The sequence below is a fragment of the Pelobates fuscus genome, chromosome 6, assembly GCF_036172605.1.
Source record: "Pelobates fuscus isolate aPelFus1 chromosome 6, aPelFus1.pri, whole genome shotgun sequence".
In the NCBI taxonomy this organism is placed as follows: Eukaryota; Metazoa; Chordata; class Amphibia; order Anura; family Pelobatidae; genus Pelobates; species Pelobates fuscus.
In genome coordinates, this window is record NC_086322.1 from 202,044,284 (window position 1) to 202,070,566 (window position 26,283).

Below are 26,283 nucleotides of genomic sequence, written 5' to 3' on the forward strand. Positions count from 1 at the left end.
TCATCAGTGGGTTCAACATTCTAATAAATCACTGTAAATCAGTATATGTTGAAGCTTGCACAACTTATATCTGTTCTGTAGTCACAAAACTTGATCCGAGTTGTTTTTTTTTTTTTGGAATATGCTCACCGATCCAAAAGCGAAATACTACATCAAAGGGAAGCCGAAATAGCTCAGTTGGGAGAGCGTTAGACTGAAGATCTAAAGGTCCCTGGTTCGATCCCGGGTTTCGGCATTGGTTGCAATGTCCCATGATTTACTTTTGTGCATGGTTGCATTATCTGCATGTTCTTCACATTATTGCTAATGTTGAGCAGAAACATATGTACATCAGCATGTAAGTGATCACATATGTTACTTCTGGCTTGAATTAGATTAAAAGTGTCCCATGATTTACTTTTGTGCATGGTTGCATTATCTGCATGTTCTTCACATTATTGCTAATGTTGAGCAGAAACATATGTACATCAGCATGTAAGTGATCACATATGTTACTTCTGGCTTGAATTAGATTAAAAGTGTCCCATGATTTACTTTTAAGCATGGTTGCATTATCTGCATGTTCTTCACATTATTGCTAATGTTGAGCAGAAACATATGTTCATCAGCATGTAAGTGATCACATATGTTACTTCTGGCTTGACTTAGATTAAAAGTGTCCCATGATTTACTTTTAAGCATGGTTGCATTATCTGCATGTTCTTCACATTATTGCTAATGTTGAGCAGAAACATATGTACATCAGCATGTAAGTGATCACATATGTTACTTCTGGCTTGACTTAGATTAAAACTTCTTGGCGTTGGCATATTTTTGTTGCTTTATTTTCTATGTTCTACTATCAAAATGTTCACTGTTGGAAGAATGTTATCCGGCACATCCGAAGATCCCTAGTCGTGGTTATAACTTGATAATATTGGAGTGGAGAACTGTAAACTTAAAATGCCCAGACTTAAATCCCAAGCATTGGCAATGGTTTCTACCTTCTGAAACATACTTAGTCTCACCTTTTAAGATCAGCTGTCCTTTTCAATATCTCCGTTTTGACAACGTTTATTTTTTGGAAAACGTGCTCCACACATTAGTTATCCTCTTCAACAACGAAATTGGGATCTCATCAGTGGGTTCAACATTCTAATAAATCACTGTAAATCAGTATATGTTGAAGCTTGCACAACTTATATCTGTTCTGTAGTCACAAAACTTGATCCGAGTTGTTTTTTTTTTTTTGGAATATGCTCACCGATCCAAAAGCGAAATACTACATCAAAGGGAAGCCGAAATAGCTCAGTTGGGAGAGCGTTAGACTGAAGATCTAAAGGTCCCTGGTTCGATCCCGGGTTTCGGCATTGGTTGCAGTGTCCCATGATTTACTTTTAAGCATGGTTGCATTATCTGCATGTTCTTCACATTATTGCTAATGTTGAGCAGAAACATATGTACATCAAGCATGTAAGTGATCACATATGTTACTTCTGGCTTGACTTAGATTAAAACTTCTTGGCGTTGGCATCTTTTTGTTGCTTTATTTTCTATGTTCTACTATCAAAATGTTCACTGTTGGAAGAATGTTATCCGGCACATCCGAAGATCCCTAGTCGTGGTTATAACTTGATAATATTGGAGTGGAGAACTGTAAACTTAAAATGCCCAGACTTAAATCCCAAGCATTGGCAATGGTTTCTACCTTCTGAAACATACTTAGTCTCACCTTTTAAGATCAGCTGTCCTTTTCAATATCTCCGTTTTGACAACGTTTATTTTTTGGAAAACGTGCTCCACACATTAGTTATCCTCTTCAACAACGAAATTGGGATCTCATCAGTGGGTTCAACATTCTAATAAATCACTGTAAATCAGTATATGTTGAAGCTTGCACAACTTATATCTGTTCTGTAGTCACAAAACTTGATCCGAGTTGTTTTTTTTTTTTTGGAATATGCTCACCGATCCAAAAGCGAAATACTACATCAAAGGGAAGCCGAAATAGCTCAGTTGGGAGAGCGTTAGACTGAAGATCTAAAGGTCCCTGGTTCGATCCCGGGTTTCGGCATTGGTTGCAATGTCCCATGATTTACTTTTGTGCATGGTTGCATTATCTGCATGTTCTTCACATTATTGCTAATGTTGAGCAGAAACATATGTACATCAGCATGTAAGTGATCACATATGTTACTTCTGGCTTGAATTAGATTAAAAGTGTCCCATGATTTACTTTTGTGCATGGTTGCATTATCTGCATGTTCTTCACATTATTGCTAATGTTGAGCAGAAACATATGTACATCAGCATGTAAGTGATCACATATGTTACTTCTGGCTTGAATTAGATTAAAAGTGTCCCATGATTTACTTTTAAGCATGGTTGCATTATCTGCATGTTCTTCACATTATTGCTAATGTTGAGCAGAAACATATGTTCATCAGCATGTAAGTGATCACATATGTTACTTCTGGCTTGACTTAGATTAAAAGTGTCCCATGATTTACTTTTAAGCATGGTTGCATTATCTGCATGTTCTTCACATTATTGCTAATGTTGAGCAGAAACATATGTACATCAGCATGTAAGTGATCACATATGTTACTTCTGGCTTGACTTAGATTAAAACTTCTTGGCGTTGGCATCTTTTTGTTGCTTTATTTTCTATGTTCTACTATCAAAATGTTCACTGTTGGAAGAATGTTATCCGGCACATCCGAAGATCCCTAGTCGTGGTTATAACTTGATAATATTGGAGTGGAGAACTGTAAACTTAAAATGCCCAGACTTAAATCCCAAGCATTGGCAATGGTTTCTACCTTCTGAAACATACTTAGTCTCACCTTTTAAGATCAGCTGTCCTTTTCAATATCTCCGTTTTGACAACGTTTATTTTTTGGAAAACGTGCTCCACACATTAGTTATCCTCTTCAACAACGAAATTGGGATCTCATCAGTGGGTTCAACATTCTAATAAATCACTGTAAATCAGTATATGTTGAAGCTTGCACAACTTATATCTGTTCTGTAGTCACAAAACTTGATCCGAGTTGTTTTTTTTTTGGAATATGCTCACCGATCCAAAAGCGAAATACTGCATCAACGGGAAGCCGAAATAGCTCAGTTGGGAGAGCGTTAGACTAAAGGTCCCTATTTCGATCCTGGGTTTCGGCATTGGTTGCAGTGTCCCATGATTTACTTTTAAGCATGGTTGCATTATCTGCATGTTCTTCACATTATTGCTAATGTTGAGCAGAAACATATGTACATCAGCATGTAAGTGATCACATATGTTACTTCTGGCTTGACTTGGATTAAAACTTCTTGGCGTTGGCATCTTTTTGTTGCTTTATTTTCTATGTTCTACTATCAAAATGTTCACTGTTGGAAGAATGTTATCCGGCACATCCGAAGATCCCTAGTCGTGGTTATAACTTGATAATATTGGAGTGGAGAACTGTAAACTTAAAATGCCCAGACTTAAATCCCAAGCATTGGCAATGGTTTCTAACTTCTGAAACATACTTAGTCTCACCTTTTAAGATCAGCTGTCCTTTTCAATATCTCCGTTTTGACAACGTTTATTTTTTGGAAAACGTGCTCCACACATTAGTTATCCTCTTCAACAACGAAATTGGGATCTCATCAGTGGGTTCAACATTCTAATAAATCACTGTAAATCAGTATATGTTGAAGCTTGCACAACTTATATCTGTTCTGTAGTCACAAAACTTGATCCGAGTTGTTTTTTTTTTTGGAATATGCTCACCGATCCAAAAGCGAAATACTGCATAAACGGGAAGCCGAAATAGCTCAGTTGGGAGAGCGTTAGACTGAAGATCTAAAGGTCCCTGGTTCGATCCCGGGTTTCGGCATTGGTTGCAGTGTCCCATGATTTACTTTTAAGCATGGTTGCATTATCTGCATGTTCTTCACATTATTGCTAATGTTGAGCAGAAACATATGTACATCAGCATGTAAGTGATCACATATGTTACTTCTGGCTTGACTTAGATTAAAACTTCTTGGCGTTGGCATCTTTTTGTTGCTTTATTTTCTATGTTCTACTATCAAAATGTTCACTGTTGGAAGAATGTTATCCGGCACATCCGAAGATCCCTAGTCGTGGTTATAACTTGATAATATTGGAGTGGAGAACTGTAAACTTAAAATGCCCAGACTTAAATCCCAAGCATTGGCAATGGTTTCTAACTTCTGAAACATACTTAGTCTCACCTTTTAAGATCAGCTGTCCTTTTCAATATCTCCGTTTTGACAACGTTTATTTTTTGGAAAACGTGCTCCACACATTAGTTATCCTCTTCAACAACGAAATTGGGATCTCATCAGTGGGTTCAACATTCTAATAAATCACTGTAAATCAGTATATGTTGAAGCTTGCACAACTTATATCTGTTCTGTAGTCACAAAACTTGATCCGAGTTGTTTTTTTTTTTTGGAATATGCTCACCGATCCAAAAGCGAAATACTGCATAAACGGGAAGCCGAAATAGCTCAGTTGGGAGAGTGTTAGACTGAAGATCTAAAAGTCCCTGGTTCAATCCCGGGTTTCGGTATTGGTTGCAGTGTCACATGATTTACTTTTAAGCATGGTTGCATTATCTGCATGTTCTTCACATTATTGCTAATGTTGAGCAGAAACATATGTACATCAAGCATGTAAGTGATCACATATGTTACTTCTGGCTTGACTTAGATTAAAACTTCTTGGCGTTGGCATCTTTTTGTTGCTTTATTTTCTATGTTCTACTATCAAAATGTTCACTGTTGGAAGAATGTTATCCGGCACATCCGAAGATCCCTAGTCGTGGTTATAACTTGATAATATTGGAGTGGAGAACTGTAAACTTAAAATGCCCAGACTTAAATCCCAAGCATTGGCAATGGTTTCTACCTTCTGAAACATACTTAGTCTCACCTTTTAAGATCAGCTGTCCTTTTCAATATCTCCGTTTTGACAACGTTTATTTTTTGGAAAACGTGCTCCACACATTAGTTATCCTCTTCAACAACGAAATTGGGATCTCATCAGTGGGTTCAACATTCTAATAAATCACTGTAAATCTGTATATGTTGAAGCTTGCACAACTTATATCTGTTCTGTACTTGATCCGAGTTGTTTTTTTTTTTGAATATGCTCGCCGATCCAAAAGCGAAATACTACATGAACGGGAAGCCGAAATAGCTCAGTTGGGAGAGCGTTAGACTGAAGATCTAAAGGTCCCTGGTTCGATCCCGGGTTTCGGCATTGGTTGCAATGTCCCATGATTTACTTTTAAGCATGGTTGCATTATCTGCATGTTCTTCACATTATTGCTAATGTTGAGCAGAAACATATGTACATCAGCATGTAAGTGATCACATATGTTACTTCTGGCTTGAATTAGATTAAAAGTGTCCCATGATTTACTTTTAAGCATGGTTGCATTATCTGCATGTTCTTCACATTATTGCTAATGTTGAGCAGAAACATATGTACATCAGCATGTAAGTGATCACATATGTTACTTCTGGCTTGACTTAGATTAAAAGTGTCCCATGATTTACTTTTAAGCATGGTTGCATTATCTGCATGTTCTTCACATTATTGCTAATGTTGAGCAGAAACATATGTACATCAGCATGTAAGTGATCACATATGTTACTTCTGGCTTGACTTGGATTAAAACTTCTTGGCGTTGGCATCTTTTTGTTGCTTTATTTTCTATGTTCTACAATCAAAATGTTCACTGTTGGAAGAATGTTATCCGGCACATCCGAAGATCCCTAGTCGTGGTTATAACTTGATAATATTGGAGTGGAGAACTGTAAACTTAAAATGCCCAGACTTAAATCCCAAGCATTGGCAATGGTTTCTAACTTCTGAAACATACTAAGTCTCACCTTTTAAGATCAGCTGTCCTTTTCAATATCTCCGTTTTGACAACGTTTATTTTTTGGAAAACGTGCTCCACACATTAGTTATCCTCTTCAACAACGAAATTGGGATCTCATCAGTGGGTTCAACATTCTAATAAATCACTGTAAATCAGTATATGTTGAAGCTTGCACAACTTATATCTGTTCTGTAGTCACAAAACTTGATCCGAGTTGTTTTTTTTTTTTGGAATATGCTCACCGATCCAAAAGCGAAATACTGCATCAACGGGAAGCCGAAATAGCTCAGTTGGGCGAGCGTTAGACTGAAGATCTAAAGGTCCTTGGTTCGATCCCGGATTTCGGCATTGGTTGCAGTGTCCCATGATTTACTTTTAAGCATGGTTGCATTATCTGCATGTTCTTCACATTATTGCTAATGTTGAGCAGAAACATATGTACATCAGCATGTAAGTGATCACATATGTTACTTCTGGCTTGAATTAGATTAAAAGTGTCCCATGATTTACTTTTAAGCATGGTTGCATTATCTGCATGTTCTTCACATTATTGCTAATGTTGAGCAGAAACATATGTACATCAGCATGTAAGTGATCACATATGTTACTTCTGGCTTGACTTAGATTAAAACTTCTTGGCGTTGGCATCTTTTTGTTGCTTTATTTTCTATGTTCTACTATCAAAATGTTGACTGTTGGAAGAATGTTATCCGGCACATCCGAAGATCCCTAGTCGTGGTTATAACTTGATAATATTGGAGTGGAGAACTGTAAACTTAAAATGCCCAGACTTAAATCCCAAGCATTGGCAATGGTTTCTACCTTCTGAAACATACTTAGTCTCACCTTTTAAGATCAGCTGTCCTTTTCAATATCTCCGTTTTGACAACGTTTATTTTTTGGAAAACGTGCTCCACACATTAGTTATCCTCTTCAACAACGAAATTGGGATCTCATCAGTGGGTTCAACATTCTAATAAATCACTGTAAATCTGTATATGTTGAAGCTTGCACAACTTATATCTGTTCTGTACTTGATCCGAGTTGTTTTTTTTTTTGAATATGCTCGCCGATCCAAAAGCGAAATACTACATGAACGGGAAGCCGAAATAGCTCAGTTGGGAGAGCGTTAGACTGAAGATCTAAAGGTCCCTGGTTCGATCCCGGGTTTCGGCATTGGTTGCAATGTCCCATGATTTACTTTTAAGCATGGTTGCATTATCTGCATGTTCTTCACATTATTGCTAATGTTGAGCAGAAACATATGTACATCAGCATGTAAGTGATCACATATGTTACTTCTGGCTTGAATTAGATTAAAAGTGTACCATGATTTACTTTTAAGCATGGTTGCATTATCTGCATGTTCTTCACATTATTGCTAATGTTGAGCAGAAACATATGTACATCAGCATGTAAGTGATCACATATGTTACTTCTGGCTTGACTTAGATTAAAACTTCTTGGCGTTGGCATCTTTTTGTTGCTTTATTTTCTATGTTCTACTATCAAAATGTTCACTGTTGGAAGAATGTTATCCGGCACATCCGAAGATCCCTAGCCGTGGTTATAACTTGATAATATTGGAGTGGAGAACTGTAAACTTAAAATGCCCAGACTTAAATCCCAAGCATTGGCAATGGTTTCTAACTTCTGAAACATACTTAGTCTCACCTTTTAAGATCAGCTGTCCTTTTCAATATCTCCGTTTTGACAACGTTTATTTTTTGGAAAACGTGCTCCACACATTAGTTATCCTCTTCAACAACGAAATTGGGATCTCATCAGTGGGTTCAACATTCTAATAAATCACTGTAAATCAGTATATGTTGAAGCTTGCACAACTTATATCTGTTCTGTAGTCACAAAACTTGATCCGAGTTGTTTTTTTTTTTTGGAATATGCTCACCGATCCAAAAGCGAAATACTGCATAAACGGGAAGCCGAAATAGCTCAGTTGGGAGAGTGTTAGACTGAAGATCTAAAAGTCCCTGGTTCAATCCCGGGTTTCGGCATTGGTTGCAGTGTCACATGATTTACTTTTAAGCATGGTTGCATTATCTGCATGTTCTTCACATTATTGCTAATGTTGAGCAGAAACATATGTACATCAAGCATGTAAGTGATCACATATGTTACTTCTGGCTTGACTTAGATTAAAACTTCTTGGCGTTGGCATCTTTTTGTTGCTTTATTTTCTATGTTCTACTATCAAAATGTTCACTGTTGGAAGAATGTTATCCGGCACATCCGAAGATCCCTAGTCGTGGTTATAACTTGATAATATTGGAGTGGAGAACTGTAAACTTAAAATGCCCAGACTTAAATCCCAAGCATTGGCAATGGTTTCTACCTTCTGAAACATACTTAGTCTCACCTTTTAAGATCAGCTGTCCTTTTCAATATCTCCGTTTTGACAACGTTTATTTTTTGGAAAACGTGCTCCACACATTAGTTATCCTCTTCAACAACGAAATTGGGATCTCATCAGTGGGTTCAACATTCTAATAAATCACTGTAAATCTGTATATGTTGAAGCTTGCACAACTTATATCTGTTCTGTACTTGATCCGAGTTGTTTTTTTTTTTTGAATATGCTCGCCGATCCAAAAGCGAAATACTACATGAACGGGAAGCCGAAATAGCTCAGTTGGGAGAGCGTTAGACTGAAGATCTAAAGGTCCCTGGTTCGATCCCGGGTTTCGGCATTGGTTGCAATGTCCCATGATTTACTTTTAAGCATGGTTGCATTATCTGCATGTTCTTCACATTATTGCTAATGTTGAGCAGAAACATATGTACATCAGCATGTAAGTGATCACATATGTTACTTCTGGCTTGAATTAGATTAAAAGTGTCCCATGATTTACTTTTAAGCATGGTTGCATTATCTGCATGTTCTTCACATTATTGCTAATGTTGAGCAGAAACATATGTACATCAGCATGTAAGTGATCACATATGTTACTTCTGGCTTGACTTAGATTAAAAGTGTCCCATGATTTACTTTTAAGCATGGTTGCATTATCTGCATGTTCTTCACATTATTGCTAATGTTGAGCAGAAACATATGTACATCAGCATGTAAGTGATCACATATGTTACTTCTGGCTTGACTTGGATTAAAACTTCTTGGCGTTGGCATCTTTTTGTTGCTTTATTTTCTATGTTCTACAATCAAAATGTTCACTGTTGGAAGAATGTTATCCGGCACATCCGAAGATCCCTAGTCGTGGTTATAACTTGATAATATTGGAGTGGAGAACTGTAAACTTAAAATGCCCAGACTTAAATCCCAAGCATTGGCAATGGTTTCTAACTTCTGAAACATACTAAGTCTCACCTTTTAAGATCAGCTGTCCTTTTCAATATCTCCGTTTTGACAACGTTTATTTTTTGGAAAACGTGCTCCACACATTAGTTATCCTCTTCAACAACGAAATTGGGATCTCATCAGTGGGTTCAACATTCTAATAAATCACTGTAAATCAGTATATGTTGAAGCTTGCACAACTTATATCTGTTCTGTAGTCACAAAACTTGATCCGAGTTGTTTTTTTTTTTTGGAATATGCTCACCGATCCAAAAGCGAAATACTGCATCAACGGGAAGCCGAAATAGCTCAGTTGGGCGAGCGTTAGACTGAAGATCTAAAGGTCCTTGGTTCGATCCCGGATTTCGGCATTGGTTGCAGTGTCCCATGATTTACTTTTAAGCATGGTTGCATTATCTGCATGTTCTTCACATTATTGCTAATGTTGAGCAGAAACATATGTACATCAGCATGTAAGTGATCACATATGTTACTTCTGGCTTGAATTAGATTAAAAGTGTCCCATGATTTACTTTTAAGCATGGTTGCATTATCTGCATGTTCTTCACATTATTGCTAATGTTGAGCAGAAACATATGTACATCAGCATGTAAGTGATCACATATGTTACTTCTGGCTTGACTTAGATTAAAACTTCTTGGCGTTGGCATCTTTTTGTTGCTTTATTTTCTATGTTCTACTATCAAAATGTTGACTGTTGGAAGAATGTTATCCGGCACATCCGAAGATCCCTAGTCGTGGTTATAACTTGATAATATTGGAGTGGAGAACTGTAAACTTAAAATGCCCAGACTTAAATCCCAAGCATTGGCAATGGTTTCTACCTTCTGAAACATACTTAGTCTCACCTTTTAAGATCAGCTGTCCTTTTCAATATCTCCGTTTTGACAACGTTTATTTTTTGGAAAACGTGCTCCACACATTAGTTATCCTCTTCAACAACGAAATTGGGATCTCATCAGTGGGTTCAACATTCTAATAAATCACTGTAAATCTGTATATGTTGAAGCTTGCACAACTTATATCTGTTCTGTACTTGATCCGAGTTGTTTTTTTTTTTGAATATGCTCGCCGATCCAAAAGCGAAATACTACATGAACGGGAAGCCGAAATAGCTCAGTTGGGAGAGCGTTAGACTGAAGATCTAAAGGTCCCTGGTTCGATCCCGGGTTTCGGCATTGGTTGCAATGTCCCATGATTTACTTTTAAGCATGGTTGCATTATCTGCATGTTCTTCACATTATTGCTAATGTTGAGCAGAAACATATGTACATCAGCATGTAAGTGATCACATATGTTACTTCTGGCTTGACTTAGATTAAAAGTGTCCCATGATTTACTTTTAAGCATGGTTGCATTATCTGCATGTTCTTCACATTATTGCTAATGTTGAGCAGAAACATATGTACATCAGCATGTAAGTGATCACATATGTTACTTCTGGCTTGACTTAGATTAAAAGTGTCCCATGATTTACTTTTAAGCATGGTTGCATTATCTGCATGTTCTTCACATTATTGCTAATGCTGAGCAGAAACCTATGTACATCAGCATGTAAGTGATCACATATGTTACTTCTGGCTTGAATTAGATTAAAAGTGTCCCATGATTTACTTTTAAGCATGGTTGCATTATCTGCATGTTCTTCACATTATTGCTAATGTTGAGCAGAAACATATGTACATCAGCATGTAAGTGATCACATATGTTACTTCTGGCTTGACTTAGATTAAAAGTGTCCCATGATTTACTTTTAAGCATGGTTGCATTATCTGCATGTTCTTCACATTATTGCTAATGTTGAGCAGAAACCTATGTACATCAGCATGTAAGTGATCACATATGTTACTTCTGGCTTGACTTAGATTAAAAGTGTCCCATGATTTACTTTTAAGCATGGTTGCATTATCTGCATGTTCTTCACATTATTGCTAATGTTGAGCAGAAACATGTACATCAGCATGTAAGTGATCACATATGTTACTTCTGGCTTGACTTAGATTAAAACTTCTTGGCGTTGGCATCTTTTTGTTGCTTTATTTTCTATGTTCTACTATCAAAATGTTCACTGTTGGAAGAATGTTATCCGGCACATCCGAAGATCCCTAGTCGTGGTTATAACTTGATAATATTGGAGTGGAGAACTGTAAACTTAAAATGCCCAGACTTAAATCCCAAGCATTGGCAATGGTTTCTACCTTCTGAAACATACTTAGTCTCACCTTTTAAGATCAGCTGTCCTTTTCAATATCTCCGTTTTGACAACGTTTATTTTTTGGAAAACGTGCTCCACACATTAGTTATCCTCTTCAACAACGAAATTGGGATCTCATCAGTGGGTTCAACATTCTAATAAATCACTGTAAATCTGTATATGTTGAAGCTTGCACAACTTATATCTGTTCTGTAGTCACAAAACTTGATCCGAGTTGTTTTTTTTTTTTTGAATATGCTCGCCGATCCAAAAGCGAAATACTACATGAACGGGAAGCCGAAATAGCTCAGTTGGGAGAGCGTTAGACTGAAGATCTAAAGGTCCCTGGTTCGATCCCGGGTTTCGGCATTGGTTGCAGTGTCCCATAATTTACTTTTAAGCATGGTTGCATTATCTGCATGTTCTTCACATTATTGCTAATGTTGAGCAGAAACATATGTACATCAGCATGTAAGTGATCACATATGTTACTTCTGGCTTGACTTAGATTAAAAGTGTCCCATGATTTACTTTTAAGCATGGTTGCATTATCTGCATGTTCTTCACATTATTGCTAATGTTGAGCAGAAACCTATGTACATCAGCATGTAAGTGATCACATATGTTACTTCTGGCTTGAATTAGATTAAAAGTGTCCCATGATTTACTTTTAAGCATGGTTGCATTATCTGCATGTTCTTCACATTATTGCTAATGTTGAGCAGAAACATATGTTCATCAGCATGTAAGTGATCACATATGTTACTTCTGGCTTGACTTAGATTAAAAGTGTCCCATGATTTACTTTTAAGCATGGTTGCATTATCTGCATGTTCTTCACATTATTGCTAATGTTGAGCAGAAACATATGTACATCAGCATGTAAGTGATCACATATGTTACTTCTGGCTTGACTTAGATTAAAACTTCTTGGCGTTGGCATCTTTTTGTTGCTTTATTTTCTATGTTCTACTATCAAAATGTTCACTGTTGGAAGAATGTTATCCGGCACATCCGAAGATCCCTAGTCGTGGTTATAACTTGATAATATTGGAGTGGAGAACTGTAAACTTAAAATGCCCAGACTTAAATCCCAAGCATTGGCAATGGTTTCTACCTTCTGAAACATACTTAGTCTCACCTTTTAAGATCAGCTGTCCTTTTCAATATCTCCGTTTTGACAACGTTTATTTTTTGGAAAACGTGCTCCACACATTAGTTATCCTCTTCAACAACGAAATTGGGATCTCATCAGTGGGTTCAACATTCTAATAAATCACTGTAAATCAGTATATGTTGAAGCTTGCACAACTTATATCTGTTCTGTAGTCACAAAACTTGATCCGAGTTGTTTTTTTTTTTTGAATATGCTCGCCGATCCAAAAACGAAATACTACATGAACGGGAAGCCGAAATAGCTCAGTTGGGAGAGCGTTAGACTGAAGATCTAAAGGTCCCTGGTTCGATCCCGGGTTTCGGCATTGGTTGCTGTGTCCCATGATTTACTTTTAAGCATGGTTGCATTATCTGCATGTTCTTCACATTATTGCTAATGTTGAGCAGAAACATATGTTCATCAGCATGTAAGTGATCACATATGTTACTTCTGGCTTGACTTAGATTAAAAGTGTCCCATGATTTACTTTTAAGCATGGTTGCATTATCTGCATGTTCTTCACATTATTGCTAATGTTGAGCAGAAACATATGTACATCAGCATGTAAGTGATCACATATGTTACTTCTGGCTTGACTTAGATTAAAAGTGTCCCATGATTTACTTTTAAGCATGGTTGCATTATCTGCATGTTCTTCACATTATTGCTAATGTTGAGCAGAAACATGTACATCAGCATGTAAGTGATCACATATGTTACTTCTGGCTTGACTTAGATTAAAACTTCTTGGCGTTGGCATCTTTTTGTTGCTTTATTTTCTATGTTCTACTATCAAAATGTTCACTGTTGGAAGAATGTTATCCGGCACATCCGAAGATCCCTAGTCGTGGTTATAACTTGATAATATTGGAGTGGAGAACTGTAAACTTAAAATGCCCAGACTTAAATCCCAAGCATTGGCAATGGTTTCTACCTTCTGAAACATACTTAGTCTCACCTTTTAAGATCAGCTGTCCTTTTCAATATCTCCGTTTTGACAACGTTTATTTTTTGGAAAACGTGCTCCACACATTAGTTATCCTCTTCAACAACGAAATTGGGATCTCATCAGTGGGTTCAACATTCTAATAAATCACTGTAAATCTGTATATGTTGAAGCTTGCACAACTTATATCTGTTCTGTAGTCACAAAACTTGATCCGAGTTGTTTTTTTTTTTTTGAATATGCTCGCCGATCCAAAAGCGAAATACTACATGAACGGGAAGCCGAAATAGCTCAGTTGGGAGAGCGTTAGACTGAAGATCTAAAGGTCCCTGGTTCGATCCCGGGTTTCGGCATTGGTTGCAGTGTCCCATAATTTACTTTTAAGCATGGTTGCATTATCTGCATGTTCTTCACATTATTGCTAATGTTGAGCAGAAACATATGTACATCAGCATGTAAGTGATCACATATGTTACTTCTGGCTTGACTTAGATTAAAAGTGTCCCATGATTTACTTTTAAGCATGGTTGCATTATCTGCATGTTCTTCACATTATTGCTAATGTTGAGCAGAAACCTATGTACATCAGCATGTAAGTGATCACATATGTTACTTCTGGCTTGAATTAGATTAAAAGTGTCCCATGATTTACTTTTAAGCATGGTTGCATTATCTGCATGTTCTTCACATTATTGCTAATGTTGAGCAGAAACATATGTTCATCAGCATGTAAGTGATCACATATGTTACTTCTGGCTTGACTTAGATTAAAAGTGTCCCATGATTTACTTTTAAGCATGGTTGCATTATCTGCATGTTCTTCACATTATTGCTAATGTTGAGCAGAAACATATGTACATCAGCATGTAAGTGATCACATATGTTACTTCTGGCTTGACTTAGATTAAAACTTCTTGGCGTTGGCATCTTTTTGTTGCTTTATTTTCTATGTTCTACTATCAAAATGTTCACTGTTGGAAGAATGTTATCCGGCACATCCGAAGATCCCTAGTCGTGGTTATAACTTGATAATATTGGAGTGGAGAACTGTAAACTTAAAATGCCCAGACTTAAATCCCAAGCATTGGCAATGGTTTCTACCTTCTGAAACATACTTAGTCTCACCTTTTAAGATCAGCTGTCCTTTTCAATATCTCCGTTTTGACAACGTTTATTTTTTGGAAAACGTGCTCCACACATTAGTTATCCTCTTCAACAACGAAATTGGGATCTCATCAGTGGGTTCAACATTCTAATAAATCACTGTAAATCAGTATATGTTGAAGCTTGCACAACTTATATCTGTTCTGTAGTCACAAAACTTGATCCGAGTTGTTTTTTTTTTTTGAATATGCTCGCCGATCCAAAAACGAAATACTACATGAACGGGAAGCCGAAATAGCTCAGTTGGGAGAGCGTTAGACTGAAGATCTAAAGGTCCCTGGTTCGATCCCGGGTTTCGGCATTGGTTGCTGTGTCCCATGATTTACTTTTAAGCATGGTTGCATTATCTGCATGTTCTTCACATTATTGCTAATGTTGAGCAGAAACATATGTACATCAGCATGTAAGTGATCACATATGTTACTTCTGGCTTGACTTAGATTAAAAGTGTCCCATGATTTACTTTTAAGCATGGTTGCATTATCTGCATGTTCTTCACATTATTGCTAATGTTGAGCAGAAACCTATGTACATCAGCATGTAAGTGATCACATATGTTACTTCTGGCTTGAATTAGATTAAAAGTGTCCCATGATTTACTTTTAAGCATGGTTGCATTATCTGCATGTTCTTCACATTATTGCTAATGTTGAGCAGAAACATATGTTCATCAGCATGTAAGTGATCACATATGTTACTTCTGGCTTGACTTAGATTAAAAGTGTCCCATGATTTACTTTTAAGCATGGTTGCATTATCTGCATGTTCTTCACATTATTGCTAATGTTGAGCAGAAACATATGTACATCAGCATGTAAGTGATCACATATGTTACTTCTGGCTTGACTTAGATTAAAACTTCTTGGCGTTGGCATCTTTTTGTTGCTTTATTTTCTATGTTCTACTATCAAAATGTTCACTGTTGGAAGAATGTTATCCGGCACATCCGAAGATCCCTAGTCGTGGTTATAACTTGATAATATTGGAGTGGAGAACTGTAAACTTAAAATGCCCAGACTTAAATCCCAAGCATTGGCAATGGTTTCTAACTTCTGAAACATACTTAGTCTCACCTTTTAAGATCAGCTGTCCTTTTCAATATCTCCGTTTTGACAACGTTTATTTTTTGGAAAACGTGCTCCACACATTAGTTATCCTCTTCAACAACGAAATTGGGATCTCATCAGTGGGTTCAACATTCTAATAAATCACTGTAAATCAGTATATGTTGAAGCTTGCACAACTTATATCTGTTCTGTAGTCACAAAACTTGATCCGAGTTGTTTTTTTTTTTTGGAATATGCTCACCGATCCAAAAGCGAAATACTGCATCAAAGGGAAGCCGAAATAGCTCAGTTGGGAGAGCGTTAGACTGAAGATCTAAAGGTCCCTGGTTCGATCCCGGGTTTCGGCAATGGTTGCAGTGTCCCATGATTTACTTTTAAGCATGGTTGCATTATCTGCATGTTCTTCACATTATTGCTAATGTTGAGCAGAAACATATGTACATCAGCATGTAAGTGATCACATATGTTACTTCTGGCTTGACTTAGATTAAAACTTCTTGGCGTTGGCATATTTTTGTTGCTTTATTTTCTATGTTCTACTATCAAAATGTTCACTGTTGGAAGAATGTTATCCGGCACATCCGAAGATCCCTAGTCGTGGTTATAACTTGATAATATTGGAGTGGAGAACTGTAAACTTAAAAGGCCCAGACTTAAATCCCAAGCATTGGCAATGGTTTCTAACTTCTGAAACATACTTAGTCTCACCTTTTAAGATCAGCTGTCCTTTTCAATATCTCCGTTTTGACAACGTTTATTTTTTGGAAAACGTGCTCCACACATTAGTTATCCTCTTCAACAACGAAATTGGGATTTCATCAGTGGGTTCAACATTCTAATAAATCACTGTAAATCAGTATATGTTGAAGCTTGCACAACTTATATCTGTTCTGTAGTCACAAAACTTGATCCGAGTTGTTTTTTTTTTTTGGAATATGCTCACCGATCCAAAAGCGAAATACTACATGAACGGGAAGCCGAAATAGCTCAGTTGGGAGAGCGTTAGACTGAAGATCTAAAGGTCCCTGGTTCGATCCCGGGTTTCGGCATTGGTTGCAGTGTCCCATGATTTACTTTTAAGCATGGTTGCATTATCTGCATGTTCTTCACATTATTGCTAATGTTGAGCAGAAACATATGTACATCAGCATGTAAGTGATCACATATGTTACTTCTGGCTTGATTTAGATTAAAAGTGTCCCATGATTTACTTTTAAGCATGGTTGCATTATCTGCATGTTCTTCACATTATTGCTAATGTTGAGCAGAAACATATGTACATCAGCATGTAAGTGATCACATATGTTACTTCTGGCTTGACTTGGATTAAAACTTCTTGGCGTTGGCATCTTTTTGTTGCTTTATTTTCTATGTTCTACTATCAAAATGTTCACTGTTGGAAGAATGTTATCCGGCACATCCGAAGATCCCTAGTCGTGGTTATAACTTGATAATATTGGAGTGGAGAACTGTAAACTTAAAATGCCCAGACTTAAATCCCAAGCATTGGCAATGGTTTCTAACTTCTGAAACATACTTAGTCTCACCTTTTAAGATCAGCTGTCCTTTTCAATATCTCCGTTTTGACAACGTTTATTTTTTGGAAAACGTGCTCCACACATTAGTTATCCTCTTCAACAACGAAATTGGGATCTCATCAGTGGGTTCAACATTCTAATAAATCACTGTAAATCAGTATATGTTGAAGCTTGCACAACTTATATCTGTTCTGTAGTCACAAAACTTGATCCGAGTTGTTTTTTTTTTTTTGGAATATGCTCACCGATCCAAAAGCGAAATACTGCATCAAAGGGAAGCCGAAATAGCTCAGTTGGGAGAGCGTTAGACTGAAGATCTAAAGGTCCCTGGTTCGATCCCGGGTTTCGGCATTGGTTGCAATGTCCCATGATTTACTTTTGTGCATGGTTGCATTATCTGCATGTTCTTCACATTATTGCTAATGTTGAGCAGAAACATATGTACATCAGCATGTAAGTGATCACATATGTTACTTCTGGCTTGAATTAGATTAAAAGTGTCCCATGATTTACTTTTAAGCATGGTTGCATTATCTGCATGTTCTTCACATTATTGCTAATGTTGAGCAGAAACATATGTTCATCAGCATGTAAGTGATCACATATGTTACTTCTGGCTTGACTTAGATTAAAAGTGTCCCATGATTTACTTTTAAGCATGGTTGCATTATCTGCATGTTCTTCACATTATTGCTAATGTTGAGCAGAAACATATGTACATCAGCATGTAAGTGATCACATATGTTACTTCTGGCTTGACTTAGATTAAAACTTCTTGGCGTTGGCATCTTTTTGTTGCTTTATTTTCTATGTTCTACTATCAAAATGTTCACTGTTGGAAGAATGTTATCCGGCACATCCGAAGATCCCTAGTCGTGGTTATAACTTGATAATATTGGAGTGGAGAACTGTAAACTTAAAATGCCCAGACTTAAATCCCAAGCATTGGCAATGGTTTCTACCTTCTGAAACATACTTAGTCTCACCTTTTAAGATCAGCTGTCCTTTTCAATATCTCCGTTTTGACAACGTTTATTTTTTGGAAAACGTGCTCCACACATTAGTTATCCTCTTCAACAACGAAATTGGGATCTCATCAGTGGGTTCAACATTCTAATAAATCACTGTAAATCAGTATATGTTGAAGCTTGCACAACTTATATCTGTTCTGTAGTCACAAAACTTGATCCGAGTTGTTTTTTTTTTGGAATATGCTCACCGATCCAAAAGCGAAATACTGCATCAACGGGAAGCCGAAATAGCTCAGTTGGGAGAGCGTTAGACTAAAGGTCCCTGGTTCGATCCTGGGTTTCGGCATTGGTTGCAGTGTCCCATGATTTACTTTTAAGCATGGTTGCATTATCTGCATGTTCTTCACATTATTGCTAATGTTGAGCAGAAACATATGTACATCAGCATGTAAGTGATCACATATGTTACTTCTGGCTTGACTTAGATTAAAACTTCTTGGCGTTGGCATCTTTTTGTTGCTTTATTTTCTATGTTCTACTATCAAAATGTTCACTGTTGGAAGAATGTTATCCGGCACATCCGAAGATCCCTAGTCGTGGTTATAACTTGATAATATTGGAGTGGAGAACTGTAAACTTAAAATGCCCAGACTTAAATCCCAAGCATTGGCAATGGTTTCTAACTTCTGAAACATACTTAGTCTCACCTTTTAAGATCAGCTGTCCTTTTCAATATCTCCGTTTTGACAACGTTTATTTTTTGGAAAACGTGCTCCACACATTAGTTATCCTCTTCAACAACGAAATTGGGATCTCATCAGTGGGTTCAACATTCTAATAAATCACTGTAAATCAGTATATGTTGAAGCTTGCACAACTTATATCTGTTCTGTAGTCACAAAACTTGATCCGAGTTGTTTTTTTTTTTTTGGAATATGCTCACCGATCCAAAAGCGAAATACTGCATCAAAGGGAAGCTGAAATAGCTCAGTTGGGAGAGCGTTAGACTGAAGATCTAAAGGTCCCTGGTTCGATCCCGGGTTTCGGCATTGGTTGCAGTGTCCCATGATTTACTTTTAAGCATGGTTGCATTATCTGCATGTTCTTCACATTATTGCTAATGTTGAGCAGAAACATATGTACATCAGCATGTAAGTGATCACATATGTTACTTCTGGCTTGACTTAGATTAAAACTTCTTGGCGTTGGCATCTTTTTGTTGCTTTATTTTCTATGTTCTACTATCAAAATGTTCACTGTTGGAAGAATGTTATCCGGCACATCCGAAGATCCCTAGTCGTGGTTATAACTTGATAATATTGGAGTGGAGAACTGTAAACTTAAAATGCCCAGACTTAAATCCCAAGCATTGGCAATGGTTTCTAACTTCTGAAACATACTTAGTCTCACCTTTTAAGATCAGCTGTCCTTTTCAATATCTCCGTTTTGACAACGTTTATTTTTTGGAAAACGTGCTCCACACATTAGTTATCCTCTTCAACAACGAAATTGGGATCTCATCAGTGGGTTCAACATTCTAATAAATCACTGTAAATCAGTATATGTTGAAGCTTGCACAACTTATATCTGTTCTGTAGTCACAAAACTTGATCCGAGTTGTTTTTTTTTTTTTGGAATATGCTCACCGATCCAAAAGCGAAATACTGCATAAACGGGAAGCCGAAATAGCTCAGTTGGGAGAGTGTTAGACTGAAGATCTAAAAGTCCCTGGTTCAATCCCGGGTTTCGGCATTGGTTGCAGTGTCCCATGATTTACTTTTAAGCATGGTTGCATTATCTGCATGTTCTTCACATTATTGCTAATGTTGAGCAGAAACATATGTACATCAGCATGTAAGTGATCACATATGTTACTTCTGGCTTTAATTAGATTAAAAGTGTCCCATGATTTACTTTTAAGCATGGTTGCATTATCTGCATGTTCTTCACATTATTGCTAATGTTGAGCAGAAACATATGTACATCAGCATGTAAGTGATCACATATGTTACTTCTGGCTTGACTTAGATTAAAACTTCTTGGCGTTGGCATCTTTTTGTTGCTTTATTTTCTATGTTCTACTATCAAAATGTTCACTGTTGGAAGAATGTTATCCGGCACATCCGAAGATCCCTAGTCGTGGTTATAACTTGATAATATTGGAGTGGAGAACTGTAAACTTAAAATGCCCAGACTTAAATCCCAAGCATTGGCAATGGTTTCTAACTTCTGAAACATACTTAGTCTCACCTTTTAAGATCAGCTGTCCTTTTCAATATCTCCGTTTTGACAACGTTTATTTTTTGGAAAACGTGCTCCACACATTAGTTATCCTCTTCAACAACGAAATTGGGATCTCATCAGTGGGTTCAACATTCTAATAAATCACTGTAAATCAGTATATGTTGAAGCTTGCACAACTTATATCTGTTCTGTAGTCACAAAACTTGATCCGAGTTGTTTTTTTTTTTTGGAATATGCTCACCGATCCAAAAGCGAAATACTGCATCAAAGGGAAGCTGAAATAGCTCAGTTGGGAGAGCGTTAGACTGAAGATCTAAAGGTCCCTGGTTCGATCCCGGGTTTCGGCATTGGTTGCAGTGTCCCATGATTTACTTTTAAGCATGGTTGCATTATCTGCATGTTCTTCACATTATTGCTAATGTTGAGCAGAAACATATGTACATCAGCATGTAAGTGATCACATATGTTACTTCTGGCTTGACTTAGATTAAAACTTCTTGGCGTTGGCATCTTTTTGTTGCTTTATTTTCTATGTTCTACTATCAAAATGTTCACTGTTGGAAGAATGTTATCCGGCACATCCGAAGATCCCTAGTCGTGGTTATAACTTGATAATATTGGAGTGGAGAACTGTAAACTTAAAATGCCCAGACTTAAATCCCAAGCATTGGCAATGGTTTCTAACTTCTGAAACATACTTAGTCTCACCTTTTAAGATCAGCTGTCCTTTTCAATATCTCCGTTTTGACAACGTTTATTTTTTGGAAAACGTGCTCCACACATTAGTTATCCTCTTCAACAACGAAATTGGGATCTCATCAGTGGGTTCAACATTCTAATAAATCACTGTAAATCAGTATATGTTGAAGCTTGCACAACTTATATCTGTTCTGTAGTCACAAAACTTGATCCGAGTTGTTTTTTTTTTTTTGGAATATGCTCACCGATCCAAAAGCGAAATACTGCATAAACGGGAAGCCGAAATAGCTCAGTTGGGAGAGTGTTAGACTGAAGATCTAAAAGTCCCTGGTTCAATCCCGGGTTTCGGCATTGGTTGCAGTGTCCCATGATTTACTTTTAAGCATGGTTGCATTATCTGCATGTTCTTCACATTATTGCTAATGTTGAGCAGAAACATATGTACATCAGCATGTAAGTGATCACATATGTTACTTCTGGCTTTAATTAGATTAAAAGTGTCCCATGATTTACTTTTAAGCATGGTTGCATTATCTGCATGTTCTTCACATTATTGCTAATGTTGAGCAGAAACATATGTACATCAGCATGTAAGTGATCACATATGTTACTTCTGGCTTGACTTAGATTAAAACTTCTTGGCGTTGGCATCTTTTTGTTGCTTTATTTTCTATGTTCTACTATCAAAATGTTCACTGTTGGAAGAATGTTATCCGGCACATCCGAAGATCCCTAGTCGTGGTTATAACTTGATAATATTGGAGTGGAGAACTGTAAACTTAAAATGCCCAGACTTAAATCCCAAGCATTGGCAATGGTTTCTAACTTCTGAAACATACTTAGTCTCACCTTTTAAGATCAGCTGTCCTTTTCAATATCTCCGTTTTGACAACGTTTATTTTTTGGAAAACGTGCTCCACACATTAGTTATCCTCTTCAACAACGAAATTGGGATCTCATCAGTGGGTTCAACATTCTAATAAATCACTGTAAATCAGTATATGTTGAAGCTTGCACAACTTATATCTGTTCTGTAGTCACAAAACTTGATCCGAGTTGTTTTTTTTTTTTTGGAATATGCTCACCGATCCAAAAGCGAAATACTGCATAAACGGGAAGCCGAAATAGCTCAGTTGGGAGAGTGTTAGACTGAAGATCTAAAAGTCCCTGGTTCAATCCCGGGTTTCGGCATTGGTTGCAGTGTCCCATGATTTACTTTTAAGCATGGTTGCATTATCTGCATGTTCTTCACATTATTGCTAATGTTGAGCAGAAACATATGTACATCAGCATGTAAGTGATCACATATGTTACTTCTGGCTTTAATTAGATTAAAAGTGTCCCATGATTTACTTTTAAGCATGGTTGCATTATCTGCATGTTCTTCACATTATTGCTAATGTTGAGCAGAAACATATGTACATCAGCATGTAAGTGATCACATATGTTACTTCTGGCTTGACTTAGATTAAAACTTCTTGGCGTTGGCATCTTTTTGTTGCTTTATTTTCTATGTTCTACTATCAAAATGTTGACTGTTGGAAGAATGTTATCCGGCACATCCGAAGATCCCTAGTCGTGGTTATAACTTGATAATATTGGAGTGGAGAACTGTAAACTTAAAATGCCCAGACTTAAATCCCAAGCATTGGCAATGGTTTCTACCTTCTGAAACATACTTAGTCTCACCTTTTAAGATCAGCTGTCCTTTTCAATATCTCCGTTTTGACAACGTTTATTTTTTGGAAAACGTGCTCCACACATTAGTTATCCTCTTCAACAACGAAATTGGGATCTCATCAGTGGGTTCAACATTCTAATAAATCACTGTAAATCTGTATATGTTGAAGCTTGCACAACTTATATCTGTTCTGTACTTGATCCGAGTTGTTTTTTTTTTTGAATATGCTCGCCGATCCAAAAGCGAAATACTACATGAACGGGAAGCCGAAATAGCTCAGTTGGGAGAGCGTTAGACTGAAGATCTAAAGGTCCCTGGTTCGATCCCGGGTTTCGGCATTGGTTGCAATGTCCCATGATTTACTTTTAAGCATGGTTGCATTATCTGCATGTTCTTCACATTATTGCTAATGTTGAGCAGAAACATATGTACATCAGCATGTAAGTGATCACATATGTTACTTCTGGCTTGAATTAGATTAAAAGTGTCCCATGATTTACTTTTAAGCATGGTTGCATTATCTGCATGTTCTTCACATTATTGCTAATGTTGAGCAGAAACATATGTACATCAGCATGTAAGTGATCACATATGTTACTTCTGGCTTGACTTAGATTAAAAGTGTCCCATGATTTACTTTTAAGCATGGTTGCATTATCTGCATGTTCTTCACATTATTGCTAATGTTGAGCAGAAACATATGTACATCAGCATGTAAGTGATCACATATGTTACTTCTGGCTTGACTTAGATTAAAAGTGTCCCATGATTTACTTTTAAGCATGGTTGCATTATCTGCATGTTCTTCACATTATTGCTAATGCTGAGCAGAAACCTATGTACATCAGCATGTAAGTGATCACATATGTTACTTCTGGCTTGAATTAGATTAAAAGTGTCCCATGATTTACTTTTAAGCATGGTTGCATTATCTGCATGTTCTTCACATTATTGCTAATGTTGAGCAGAAACATATGTTCATCAGCATGTAAGTGATCACATATGTTACTTCTGGCTTGACTTAGATTAAAAGTGTCCCATGATTTACTTTTAAGCATGGTTGCATTATCTGCATGTTCTTCACATTATTGCTAATGTTGAGCAGAAACATATGTACATCAGCATGTAAGTGATCACATATGTTACTTCTGGCTTGACTTAGATTAAAACTTCTTGGCGTTGGCATATTTTTGTTGCTTTATTTTCTATGTTCTACTATCAAAATGTTCACTGTTGGAAGAATGTTATCCGGCACATCCGAAGATCCCTAGTCGTGGTTATAACTTGATAATATTGGAGTGGAGAACTGTAAACTTAAAATGCCCAGACTTAAATCCCAAGCATTGGCAATGGTTTCTACCTTCTGAAACATACTTAGTCTCACCTTTTAAGATCAGCTGTCCTTTTCAATATCTCCGTTTTGACAACGTTTATTTTTTGGAAAACGTGCTCCACACATTAGTTATCCTCTTCAACAACGAAATTGGGATCTCATCAGTGGGTTCAACATTCTAATAAATCACTGTAAATCTGTATATGTTGAAGCTTGCACAACTTATATCTGTTCTGTAGTCACAAAACTTGATCCGAGTTGTTTTTTTTTTGGAATATGCTCACCGATCCAAAAGCGAAATACTGCATCAACGGGAAGCCGAAATAGCTCAGTTGGGAGAGCGTTAGACTAAAGGTCCCTGGTTCGATCCTGGGTTTCGACATTGGTTGCAGTGTCCCATGATTTACTTTTAAGCATGGTTGCATTATCTGCATGTTCTTCACATTATTGCTAATGTTGAGCAGAAACATATGTACATCAGCATGTAAGTGATCACATATGTTACTTCTGGCTTGACTTAGATTAAAAGTGTCCCATGATTTACTTTTAAGCATGGTTGCATTATCTGCATGTTCTTCACATTATTGCTAATGTTGAGCAGAAACATGTACATCAGCATGTAAGTGATCACATATGTTACTTCTGGCTTGACTTAGATTAAAACTTCTTGGCGTTGGCATCTTTTTGTTGCTTTATTTTCTATGTTCTACTATCAAAATGTTCACTGTTGGAAGAATGTTATCCGGCACATCCGAAGATCCCTAGTCGTGGTTATAACTTGATAATATTGGAGTGGAGAACTGTAAACTTAAAATGCCCAGACTTAAATCCCAAGCATTGGCAATGGTTTCTACCTTCTGAAACATACTTAGTCTCACCTTTTAAGATCAGCTGTCCTTTTCAATATCTCCGTTTTGACAACGTTTATTTTTTGGAAAACGTGCTCCACACATTAGTTATCCTCTTCAACAACAAAATTGGGATCTCATCAGTGGGTTCAACATTCTAATAAATCACTGTAAATCTGTATATGTTGAAGCTTGCACAACTTATATCTGTTCTGTAGTCACAAAACTTGATCCGAGTTGTTTTTTTTTTTTGAATATGCTCGCCGATCCAAAAGCGAAATACTACATGAACGGGAAGCCGAAATAGCTCAGTTGGGAGAGCGTTAGACTGAAGATCTAAAGGTCCCTGGTTCGATCCCGGGTTTCGGCATTGGTTGCAGTGTCCCATAATTTACTTTTAAGCATGGTTGCATTATCTGCATGTTCTTCACATTATTGCTAATGTTGAGCAGAAACATATGTACATCAGCATGTAAGTGATCACATATGTTACTTCTGGCTTGACTTAGATTAAAAGTGTCCCATGATTTACTTTTAAGCATGGTTGCATTATCTGCATGTTCTTCACATTATTGCTAATGTTGAGCAGAAACATATGTACATCAGCATGTAAGTGATCACATATGTTACTTCTGGCTTGACTTAGATTAAAAGTGTCCCATGATTTACTTTTAAGCATGGTTGCATTATCTGCATGTTCTTCACATTATTGCTAATGTTGAGCAGAAACATATGTACATCAGCATGTAAGTGATCACATATGTTACTTCTGGCTTGACTTAGATTAAAACTTCTTGGCGTTGGCATCTTTTTGTTGCTTTATTTTCTATGTTCTACTATCAAAATGTTCACTGTTGGAAGAATGTTATCCGGCACATCCGAAGATCCCTAGTCGTGGTTATAACTTGATAATATTGGAGTGGAGAACTGTAAACTTAAAATGCCCAGACTTAAATCCCAAGCATTGGCAATGGTTTCTACCTTCTGAAACATACTTAGTCTCACCTTTTAAGATCAGCTGTCCTTTTCAATATCTCCGTTTTGACAACGTTTATTTTTTGGAAAACGTGCTCCACACATTAGTTATCCTCTTCAACAACGAAATTGGGATCTCATCAGTGGGTCAACATTCTAATAAATCACTGTAAATCAGTATATGTTGAAGCTTGCACAACTTATATCTGTTCTGTAGTCACAAAACTTGATCCGAGTTGTTTTTTTTTTTTGAA

General features: G+C 37.0%; 26 non-coding genes across 26 annotated transcripts; all 26 read left to right on the plus strand.

The window, feature by feature from the left end:
• Positions 1-162: 162 nt before the first annotated feature.
• Positions 163-235, plus strand: TRNAF-GAA (transfer RNA phenylalanine (anticodon GAA)). Its single transcript has one exon. It is a non-coding gene; the product is annotated as a tRNA-Phe (tRNA).
• Positions 236-1,276: 1,041 nt separating this feature from the next.
• On the plus strand, positions 1,277-1,349 carry TRNAF-GAA (transfer RNA phenylalanine (anticodon GAA)). The gene has a single exon. It is a non-coding gene; the product is annotated as a tRNA-Phe (tRNA).
• A 631-nt stretch (positions 1,350-1,980) lies between these two features.
• TRNAF-GAA (transfer RNA phenylalanine (anticodon GAA)) lies at positions 1,981-2,053 on the plus strand. Its single transcript has one exon. It is a non-coding gene; the product is annotated as a tRNA-Phe (tRNA).
• Positions 2,054-3,784: 1,731 nt separating this feature from the next.
• TRNAF-GAA (transfer RNA phenylalanine (anticodon GAA)) lies at positions 3,785-3,857 on the plus strand. The gene has a single exon. It is a non-coding gene; the product is annotated as a tRNA-Phe (tRNA).
• Positions 3,858-4,486: 629 nt separating this feature from the next.
• Positions 4,487-4,559, plus strand: TRNAF-GAA (transfer RNA phenylalanine (anticodon GAA)). Its single transcript has one exon. It is a non-coding gene; the product is annotated as a tRNA-Phe (tRNA).
• A 619-nt stretch (positions 4,560-5,178) lies between these two features.
• On the plus strand, positions 5,179-5,251 carry TRNAF-GAA (transfer RNA phenylalanine (anticodon GAA)). Its single transcript has one exon. It is a non-coding gene; the product is annotated as a tRNA-Phe (tRNA).
• A 903-nt stretch (positions 5,252-6,154) lies between these two features.
• Positions 6,155-6,227, plus strand: TRNAF-GAA (transfer RNA phenylalanine (anticodon GAA)). Its single transcript has one exon. It is a non-coding gene; the product is annotated as a tRNA-Phe (tRNA).
• Positions 6,228-6,982: 755 nt separating this feature from the next.
• TRNAF-GAA (transfer RNA phenylalanine (anticodon GAA)) lies at positions 6,983-7,055 on the plus strand. Its single transcript has one exon. It is a non-coding gene; the product is annotated as a tRNA-Phe (tRNA).
• Positions 7,056-7,821: 766 nt separating this feature from the next.
• On the plus strand, positions 7,822-7,894 carry TRNAF-GAA (transfer RNA phenylalanine (anticodon GAA)). The gene has a single exon. It is a non-coding gene; the product is annotated as a tRNA-Phe (tRNA).
• Positions 7,895-8,514: 620 nt separating this feature from the next.
• TRNAF-GAA (transfer RNA phenylalanine (anticodon GAA)) lies at positions 8,515-8,587 on the plus strand. The gene has a single exon. It is a non-coding gene; the product is annotated as a tRNA-Phe (tRNA).
• A 903-nt stretch (positions 8,588-9,490) lies between these two features.
• Positions 9,491-9,563, plus strand: TRNAF-GAA (transfer RNA phenylalanine (anticodon GAA)). Its single transcript has one exon. It is a non-coding gene; the product is annotated as a tRNA-Phe (tRNA).
• A 755-nt stretch (positions 9,564-10,318) lies between these two features.
• On the plus strand, positions 10,319-10,391 carry TRNAF-GAA (transfer RNA phenylalanine (anticodon GAA)). Its single transcript has one exon. It is a non-coding gene; the product is annotated as a tRNA-Phe (tRNA).
• Positions 10,392-11,703: 1,312 nt separating this feature from the next.
• On the plus strand, positions 11,704-11,776 carry TRNAF-GAA (transfer RNA phenylalanine (anticodon GAA)). Its single transcript has one exon. It is a non-coding gene; the product is annotated as a tRNA-Phe (tRNA).
• Positions 11,777-12,815: 1,039 nt separating this feature from the next.
• TRNAF-GAA (transfer RNA phenylalanine (anticodon GAA)) lies at positions 12,816-12,888 on the plus strand. The gene has a single exon. It is a non-coding gene; the product is annotated as a tRNA-Phe (tRNA).
• A 901-nt stretch (positions 12,889-13,789) lies between these two features.
• On the plus strand, positions 13,790-13,862 carry TRNAF-GAA (transfer RNA phenylalanine (anticodon GAA)). The gene has a single exon. It is a non-coding gene; the product is annotated as a tRNA-Phe (tRNA).
• A 1,039-nt stretch (positions 13,863-14,901) lies between these two features.
• Positions 14,902-14,974, plus strand: TRNAF-GAA (transfer RNA phenylalanine (anticodon GAA)). Its single transcript has one exon. It is a non-coding gene; the product is annotated as a tRNA-Phe (tRNA).
• Positions 14,975-16,014: 1,040 nt separating this feature from the next.
• On the plus strand, positions 16,015-16,087 carry TRNAF-GAA (transfer RNA phenylalanine (anticodon GAA)). Its single transcript has one exon. It is a non-coding gene; the product is annotated as a tRNA-Phe (tRNA).
• Positions 16,088-16,716: 629 nt separating this feature from the next.
• Positions 16,717-16,789, plus strand: TRNAF-GAA (transfer RNA phenylalanine (anticodon GAA)). Its single transcript has one exon. It is a non-coding gene; the product is annotated as a tRNA-Phe (tRNA).
• A 767-nt stretch (positions 16,790-17,556) lies between these two features.
• TRNAF-GAA (transfer RNA phenylalanine (anticodon GAA)) lies at positions 17,557-17,629 on the plus strand. The gene has a single exon. It is a non-coding gene; the product is annotated as a tRNA-Phe (tRNA).
• A 1,596-nt stretch (positions 17,630-19,225) lies between these two features.
• TRNAF-GAA (transfer RNA phenylalanine (anticodon GAA)) lies at positions 19,226-19,298 on the plus strand. The gene has a single exon. It is a non-coding gene; the product is annotated as a tRNA-Phe (tRNA).
• Positions 19,299-19,928: 630 nt separating this feature from the next.
• On the plus strand, positions 19,929-20,001 carry TRNAF-GAA (transfer RNA phenylalanine (anticodon GAA)). Its single transcript has one exon. It is a non-coding gene; the product is annotated as a tRNA-Phe (tRNA).
• A 766-nt stretch (positions 20,002-20,767) lies between these two features.
• Positions 20,768-20,840, plus strand: TRNAF-GAA (transfer RNA phenylalanine (anticodon GAA)). Its single transcript has one exon. It is a non-coding gene; the product is annotated as a tRNA-Phe (tRNA).
• A 630-nt stretch (positions 20,841-21,470) lies between these two features.
• On the plus strand, positions 21,471-21,543 carry TRNAF-GAA (transfer RNA phenylalanine (anticodon GAA)). Its single transcript has one exon. It is a non-coding gene; the product is annotated as a tRNA-Phe (tRNA).
• Positions 21,544-22,310: 767 nt separating this feature from the next.
• Positions 22,311-22,383, plus strand: TRNAF-GAA (transfer RNA phenylalanine (anticodon GAA)). The gene has a single exon. It is a non-coding gene; the product is annotated as a tRNA-Phe (tRNA).
• Positions 22,384-23,138: 755 nt separating this feature from the next.
• TRNAF-GAA (transfer RNA phenylalanine (anticodon GAA)) lies at positions 23,139-23,211 on the plus strand. Its single transcript has one exon. It is a non-coding gene; the product is annotated as a tRNA-Phe (tRNA).
• Positions 23,212-25,351: 2,140 nt separating this feature from the next.
• Positions 25,352-25,424, plus strand: TRNAF-GAA (transfer RNA phenylalanine (anticodon GAA)). Its single transcript has one exon. It is a non-coding gene; the product is annotated as a tRNA-Phe (tRNA).
• The last annotated feature ends 859 nt before the right edge of the window (positions 25,425-26,283 follow it).